The sequence below is a fragment of the Muntiacus reevesi genome, chromosome 7, assembly GCF_963930625.1.
Source record: "Muntiacus reevesi chromosome 7, mMunRee1.1, whole genome shotgun sequence".
Lineage (NCBI taxonomy): Eukaryota > Metazoa > Chordata > Mammalia > Artiodactyla > Cervidae > Muntiacus > Muntiacus reevesi.
The window spans coordinates 75,207,392-75,215,963 of NC_089255.1; the positions used below are offsets into that span (position 1 = coordinate 75,207,392).

An 8,572-nucleotide genomic window follows, 5' to 3' on the forward strand; every position below is an offset into this window, starting at 1 on the left:
CTGCTGCAGGGTCAGGAGCTCTGGGTGTGGCAGACCTGGGTATGGCATAAGCCCTCTAGAAGGAGGTCGCCATTAACCCCACCATAAAGCTGCCAGAACTTACAGAGGACTGGGGAAACAGACTCTTGGAGGGCACAAACAGAACCTTGTGCCCCAGGACCCAGGAGAAAGGAGCAGTGACCCCACAAGAGACTGACCCAGACTTGCCCAGGAGTGTCCAGGAGTCTCCAGCGGAGGTGTGGGTCAGTGGTGGCTTCTGCAGGATTGGGGTTACTGACTGTAGCAGTACATGCATGGAATCTTTTGAAGGAGGTCGCCATTATCTTCCTTACCTCCACCATAGTTTGGCCCCAGGTAAATCGCTCAGTCATGTCCGACTCTTCGTGACCCTGTGGACTGTAGCCTACCAGGCTCCTCCATCCATGGGATTCTCCAGACAAGAATACTGGAGTAGGTTACCATTTCCTTCTCCAGGGGATCTTCCCAACCCAGGGATCGAACCTGGGTCTCCCACATTGGAGGCAGATGCTTTAACCTCTGAGCCACCAGGGAAGCCCCAAATAACAGGGAAGGAACACAGCTCCACCCATTAACAGAAAATTGGATTAAAGATTTATTGAGCATGGCCCCGCCCATCAGAACAAAACCCAGTTTCCCCTCAGTCAGTCTCTCCTATCAGGAAGCTTCCATAGCCTCTTATCCTTCTCCATCAGAGGGCAGACAGACTGAAAACCACAATCACAGAAAACTAACCAATCTGATCACATGAACCACAGCCTTGTCTAATTCAATGAAACTATGAGCCATGCCGTGTAGGGCCACCCAAGACGGACGGGTCATGGTGGAGAGTTCTGACAAAACGTGGTCCACTGGAGAAGGGAATGGCAAACCACTTCAGTATTCTTGCCTTGAGAACCCCACGAACAGCATGAAAGGGCAAAAAGATAGGACACTGAAAGATGAACTCCCTAGGCCAGTAGGTGCCCACTATGCTACTGGAGATCAGTGGAGAAATAACTCCAGAAAGAATGAAGGGATGGAGCCAAAGCAAAAACAACACCCAGTTGTGAATGTGACTGGTGATAGAAGCAAAGTCCAATGCTGTAAAGAGCAATATTGCATAGGAACATGGAATGTTAGGTCCGTGAATCAAGGTAAATTGGAAGTGGTCAAACAGGAGATGGCAAGAGTGAACATCAACATTTTAGGAAACAGTGAACTAAAATGGGCTAGAATGGGTAAATTTAACTCAGATGATCATTATATTGACTACTTGGACAAGAATCCCTTAGAAAGAATGGAGTAGCCATCATAGTCAACAAGAGTCCAAACTGCAGTACTTGAATGCAGTCTCAAAAATGACAGAATGATCTCTATTTCTTTCCAAAGCAAATCATTCAATATCACAGTAATCTAAGTCTATGCCCCGAACAGTAATGCTGAAGAAGCTGAAGTTGAATGGTTCCATGAAAACCTACAAGACCTTCTAGACCTAACAACCAAAAAAGATGTCCTTTTCATTATAGGGGACTGGAATGCAAAAGTAGGAAGTCAAGAAACACCTGGAGTAACAGGCAAATTTGGCCTTGGAGTACAGAATGAAGCAGGGCAAAGGCTAATAGAGTTTTGCCAAGAGAACACACTGGTCAAAGCAAACACCCTCTTCCAACAACATAAGAAAAGACTCAACATTATGGACATCACCAGATAGTCAATACTGAAATCAGATTGATTATATTCTTTACAGCCAAAGATGGAGAAGATCTATACAGTCAGCAATAGCAAGACTGGGAGCTGACTGTGACTCAGATCATGAACTCCTTATTGCCAAATTCAGACAGAAATTGAAGAAAGTAGGGAAAACCAGTAGACTTTTCAGGTATGACCTAAATCAAATTCCTTATGATTATACAGTGGAAGTGAGAAGTAGATTCAAGGGATTAGTTCTGATAGACAGAGTGCCTGAAGAACTATGGACGGAGGTTCATGAATTGTACAGGAGGTAGGGATTAAGACCATCCCCATGAAAAAGAAATGCAGAAAAGCAAAATGGCTGTGTGAGGAGGCCTTACTGTGAAAAGAAGAGAAGTGAAAAGCAAAGGAGAAAAGGAAAGATATACCCATTTGAATGCAGAGTTTAAAAGAATAGCAAGGAGAGATAAGAAAATCTTCCTCAGTGATCAGTGCAAAGAAATAGAGAAAAACAATAAAATGGGAAAGACTAGAGATCTCTTCAAGAAAATTAGAGATACCAAGGGAACATTTCATGCAAAGATGGGCACAATAAAGGACAGAAATGGTATGGACCTAACAGAAGCAGAAGACATTAAGATGAGGTGGCAAGAATACACAGAAGAGCTATACAAAAAAGATCTTCATGACCCAGATAATCATAGTATCATGATTCACCTAGAGCCAGACATCCTGGAATGAGAAGTCAAGTAGGCCTTAGGAAGCATCATTACAAACAAAGCTAGTAGAGGTGATGGAATTCCAGTTGAGCTATTTCAAATCCTAAAAGATGATGCTGTTAAAGTGCTGCACTCAATATGCCAGCCAATTTGGAAAACTCAGCATTAGCCACAGGACTGGAAAAAGTCAGTTTTCATTCCAATCCTAACGAAAGGCAATGCCAAGAATGCTCAAACTACTGCACAATTGCACTCATCTCACACACTAGTAAAGTAATGCTCAAAATTCTCCAAGCCAGGCTTCAACAGTACGTGAACCATGAACTTCCAGATGTTTCAGCTGGACTTAGAAAAGGCAGAGGAACCAGAAATCAAATTGCCTACATCTACCGGATAATCAAAAAAGCAAGAGAGTTCCATAAAAACATCTATTTCTGCTTTACTGACCATGCCAAAGCCTTTGTGTGGATCATAACAAACTGTGGAATATTCTTTAAGAGATGGGGATACCAGACCACCTGACCTGCCTCTTGAGAAATCTGTATGCAGGTCCGGAAGCAACAGTCAGAACTGGACATGGAACAACATACTGGTTCCAAATTGGGAAAAGAGTACTCTATATTGTATATCAAGGCTGTATAACCCTGCTTATTTAACTTATATGCAGAGTACATCATGAGAAATGCTGGGTTGGATGAAGCACAAGCTGGAATCAAGATTGCTGGGAGAAATAGCAATAACCTCAGATATGCAGATGACACCACCCTTATGGAAGAAACTCTACAATCACAGAAACATGCTTTTTAATGGCCTGTTGTTTGAGATCTTTATTAAAAATAAAATGCAAAAAGGCCAGTAGCCCTGACAGAAGCAACAAATCAGCTGAGTTTCACTCATGGCTGCCTTATCTCTAAAGAATTAAACTAGGCAGACAACTGGAAGAGGACTATCAGGCTGGATTCAGTTCACAACAGTCCACACAAATGCTTAAGACTGTATTTGCTGGTCAGAGAGGGTAGGAATAGGCTAGCTAAATTCGACAGGCAGATCCAAGTGGAGTTACAGGCAGGAGGGAACAGGTTTAATGTGGCGGGTGGGGGGGCAGTCTACCCAGAAAGTCACTTGAGCTTGCAAATCTTGGGGTTTATTATTATTGTAGAAAGAAAACGTTTGTGAACTTCTGGATAAACTGTCACCCCTCCCAGGATTCAGGTGGGGCTGGCCCTGATCAGCTATGGGTGGAGGGAAAGGGTATCTCAGAGACACTTCAGACTTTGTGCTAAGCTGCCATCCTCCTGACAGAAACAGGATTCTTGTAAATTTCACATCATGGGGAGCGATTACAAGAAATCCTACAAGTGCTCTCCAGAACTGAGTCAATCGGGGCTCCCTTAGTCCTGGTTAACTTCCTCTAGAAAACTGAGCACTAAGCTGGTGAATCTCCCGCAGTCCCCCTCCCCCACTTTCCCTTTCTTTTTAAAGACACCTTAAAGAGCAATGAGCCAGCAATCAGCCCTTCAGGGCCCAAAGAGTGCTCTGCTTTCAAATGCTTAAGCAGCACACCAGGGTGATGGGGAAACAGAAGGCTGAAAACTGCTTGCCCAAGCAGAACTGCTCTGGGAATTCTCTTAGCTCCATGGCTCACTCCTTCATGGCTCTTAGCTAGTTTCTAAAGACAAAGACTAAAAACAAACAGAAGATTCCTTAACATCTAATGCCCCAGAAAAACATCTGTTTCTGCTTTATTGACTATGCCAAAGCCTTTGACTGTGTGGATCACAATAAACTGTGGAAAATTCTGAAACAGATGGGAGTACCAGACCACCTGACCTGCCTCTTGAGAAAGCTGTATACAGGTCAGGAAGCAACAGTTAGAACTGGACATGAAACAACAGACTGTTTCCAAATAGGAAAAGGAGTATATCAAGGCTGTATATTGTCACCCTGCTTATTTAACTTATATGCAGAGTACATCACGAGAAATGCTGGGCTAGGGAAGCACAAGCTGAAATCAAGGTTGTCCAGAGAAATATCAATAACCTCAGATATGCAGATGACACCACCCTTATGGCAGAAAGTGAAGAAGAACTAAAGAGCCTCTTGATGAAAGTGAAAGAGGAGAGTGAAAAAGGTGGCTTAAAGCTCAACATTCAGAAAACTAAGATCATGGCATCTGGTCCCATCACTTCATGGCAAATAGATGAGGAAACAGTGGAAACAGTGTCAGACTTTATTTTGGGGGGTTCCAAAATCACTGCAGATGGTGATTGCAGCCATGAAATTAAAAGACACTTACTCCTTGGAAGGAAAGTTATGACTAACTTAGACAGCATATTAAAAAGCAGAGACATTACTTTGCCAACAAAGTTCTGTCCAGTCAAGGCTATGGTTTTTCCTGTAGTCATGTATGGATATGTGAGAGCCAGACTATAAGGAAAGCTGAGCGCAGAAGAATTGATGCTTTTGAACTGTGGTGTTGGAGAAGACTCTTGAGAGTCCCTTGGACTGCAAGGAGGTTCAACCAGTCCATCCTAAAGGAGATCAATCTTGGGTGTTCACTGGAAGGACTGACGTTGAAGCTGAAACTCTAATACTTTGGCCACCTGATGCGAAGAGCTGACTCATCTGAAGAGACCCTGATGCTGGAAAAGATTGGGGGCAGGAGGAGAAGGGGACAACAGAGGATGAGATGGCTGGATGGCATCACCGACTCAATGGACATGGATTTGGGTAGACTCCGGCAGTTGTTGATGGACAGGGAGGCCTGGCCTGCTGCTGTTCATGGAGTCACAAACAGTCAGACAGGACTGAGCGACTGAACTGAACTGATGAATATGTGAGTTTAGCATAGACAGTGGGAACTAAAGAGGCTTGAATTGTAGTCTTCCACTGTTGTTGTTTAGTTGCTCAGTCATGTCCAACTCTTTGTGACCCCATAGACTATAGCCTGCCAGGCTCCTCTGCCATGGGATTTTCTAGGCAAAAATACTGAAGTGGGTTGTATTTCATTTTCCAGGGGATCTTCCTGACCCAGGGACCAAACCCACATCTCCTTCATTGGTAGGTGGATTCTTTACCACTGAGTCACCAGGGAAGCCCAGTCTTCTATTGGATAAATCCAATTTATGTTCAAAAACAGTGGGGATCATGAAAGAAAACAGAAGGAGAGCGCCAAGATTCCAATAATAGGTCTGTGCTCAAGATGTTCTAAAGAGAAATTTAAAATATGGGATACTGACAAGTTAGTAAAGATCCCTTACCCTTTGTCTACAAAAGTTGCATCCACATTGCCACAGCCTGTCCCCAAAGGACCCATACAGACCACGAATATCTTAGTGGAAGAAGAGATCACCCAAAGAAAGAGGTTAAAAAGATTTATGTGGAGATAAAAGATTATAAACAGTTTATCAAGGATGACAGCTTCTCAAACACCAAGGCCCCTTCCTCCCACTGTATAACCTTCTATAAACCTGTTCTTATCCTACTGTGTCCCTCTATCACCGAGATTGTGGTCACCTGACAAAGAAAGCCCAAGCCCTTTTGTTTGGTTTTCAAGTGCCTCCTTCCTTGAGCAGATCCTGCACTGACTTTTCTAGCCTTTTCTCACATGACTCAAGAACCACACTCCCTGGTGGTAAATCCTGCCTTCTAAGGCGGTGACCTTGAAAAGTTACTGGGATTTCTCTGTGCCTCAGAATAATACAATAGTTCACAAGTGCTGGCTTGACCCAGTTTTGAGATCATGGCTAAAAAGCCCTCAATTCTCTTTTGAAGACAGTTTGCTAAACCCACACTTCAACTGTTTCCTTTGTGGAGCTTTTAACATTCCTGGGCTACAACATCCATACCCCAACTTGGATTTCTACAACTGAAGTCCCCTGTCCCTCTATTAAACTCTCACAGCATCTAGTTCTTGGTTGCATAAAATCATGGAACTTGGAAGCTGAAGAAAGTCAAAGATGAGCGCATTCCAATGGATGCTCTATTTACAACACTCCCAGCTTATGGCCTGCCAGCCTCTGCTCAAAAACATCAGGCATTTAATTCAGTCTTGGAGCTCTGATGGTGGAGGAAGGCTGACACTCCAAAACATCACCCAATGACTCTGAAACCTTAACAGGTCTAATGCTTTTCTCAGCTCCTTACCCCCATCCTGGTTCTACCTCCACTCAATAAAGTTCTAGAATAGAGATCGCAAAATGGCAGCTTAAAGGGACAAGTCTGTGTTTCGTTTATCCCATCTAGTGATTTTCCTCTACATAGTAGTTTTCAATTTGTAAAATTAATTACCAACATAAAAAACAGAAGTTTCGTGTAAATTTTTTATTTCTGATTCCTCTCTAAAAACTGAAAGATCTGGTTATGTTGACCCTGTAATTTCAATAGACAATTATCACCTGGGCTGAGTCGGGACTGCCCGCAAGAAGGCTGTGTGCCGCCGTGGTCTTCATCCATCTCCAAAGTTTCCCTGACTCGGGGCACTTCTGCTTGGCTGTGTCATCTAACTGTTTCTAACAAACACTTGAGTTTGAGCCAATTGCCCTTGAGAGTCTGGCTGGTACATATCACATCTTCTTGCACATTCAAATCCAAAACATAATTCAGTGAATACATGTGACAGGAGCATGTTTCTTCTTCCTTTGTTGCTAAAAAATTTTCTATTCAAAAATGGAGAAAATCACAGTGACAAGTCTGTTGAAACTCTCAGTTTCTAGGAACTGGGGAGAATATGTTGATGGTGCCATAACCAACAACCCAGGAATACCCACATCCTGCCCAGACAATCATCCTAAACCCTCTGTCCTGCCCTGCCCCTCCTGAGGGAGCTCTGCGCAACCACATGGTGTTAAGCAGAAAACTAGGACAATGGGATTAGAGATGTAGGCTGGATGGGAATTGTAATAAAAATCTCATCCTCATGTTGTTTCCTATCTGGGTTACAATTAAACAAATATAATGAACTTTCTGCTTTAGCCAGAAACACTTGCAGATTTAGCTTTCTGGAACAGACACTAATTGCATTAGAAAGAAAGATGAGAATGTAATTTGGAGAGGGAAAGAAAAAAAAAGATTTGAATTCAAAGGGAAAAAAATGAACTATTCACAAACTTAAAGTGGGAACTGGGAGAAGCCATGACTTCACAGAGGCACCTGAAAGTTACTTCAACTGGCAAATTGCCCCTCCCGAACCCCAGTGTATTTTCATGGAAATCCAGGGTTCTACAAGAAATGTTTGTGAAATGCTGCACCCACAGTTAAAACAGCAATGGCAGCAGTTGTGCTGAGTGAGGCCAAAGCATCTGATAAGAATTAGAGACACCTAAGCAAAGCAGGTAAGAGCAGTGGAGAATAACTGCTCCTGGATCAGATGCAATGCTTCCAATATTCCATTGCTACAAATCCCACCAACAGATCTGAATGCAAATCGAGACACCTTGACTTACACGATTGAGCAAACAACTTCTCTGAGCCTTGGTTTCTTCATTTATAATAGTATTACCTATCTGAGAGGGCAATAATGAACATCAAATGTGGAAAGCATTTAAATGTTCTATCAGCTATCTAGCCACCAGCTTTCAATAAATCGTGGCTAGTAACAATAATTATTATTGCTGTGGTTGTCAGGAACTATAACACTATTGGGTCAAAGAGAGTAATTTTTGCTTATCTTGCAGTTTAAAGACATATTTTCATCTATTCTCTGCTTCAACAATCCACAATCATAACGTCAGGGTCTCTCTTTTTGTCCACTGACATTTCCCTAAACCGGCCAACAATGTGGAAATGTCTATTCTTTAAGGTTCATGATTTCTGTGTCAGCTATGAGTCTGCTATCCGAGGGACAAGCCTCTGCTTTTAAATTTGAGGGGGTGGGGAATAAAAGGTAAGAGATGAAGCCCTTTATACTGTCTTATGTCTTTTGAAGTTTGCTTTCTGAAGTTGCTTTTGCTTTTTGCCTCTATCTCTCCAAGGACACACGAGAAACACTATGGGATATTCTAGTCTGGCTTAATAATAAAGACCTTTTGTGGGGCTAGATACAAAGCACTGCTACTCCTGAATGTGACACTTGTGATGCATGCTCAATACCTGTCCTGTTCAATATACCTTTTGAGCACAGTCTTAAAAGCATATCCTTGCTCCTCAGTGGGGTTCTGTTG

General features: G+C 42.8%; 1 non-coding gene across 1 annotated transcript; it reads right to left on the bottom strand.

Moving 5' to 3' along the window:
• Positions 1-480: 480 nt before the first annotated feature.
• Positions 481-552, bottom strand: TRNAW-CCA (transfer RNA tryptophan (anticodon CCA)). The gene has a single exon. It is a non-coding gene; the product is annotated as a tRNA-Trp (tRNA).
• Positions 553-8,572: the final 8,020 nt, after the last annotated feature.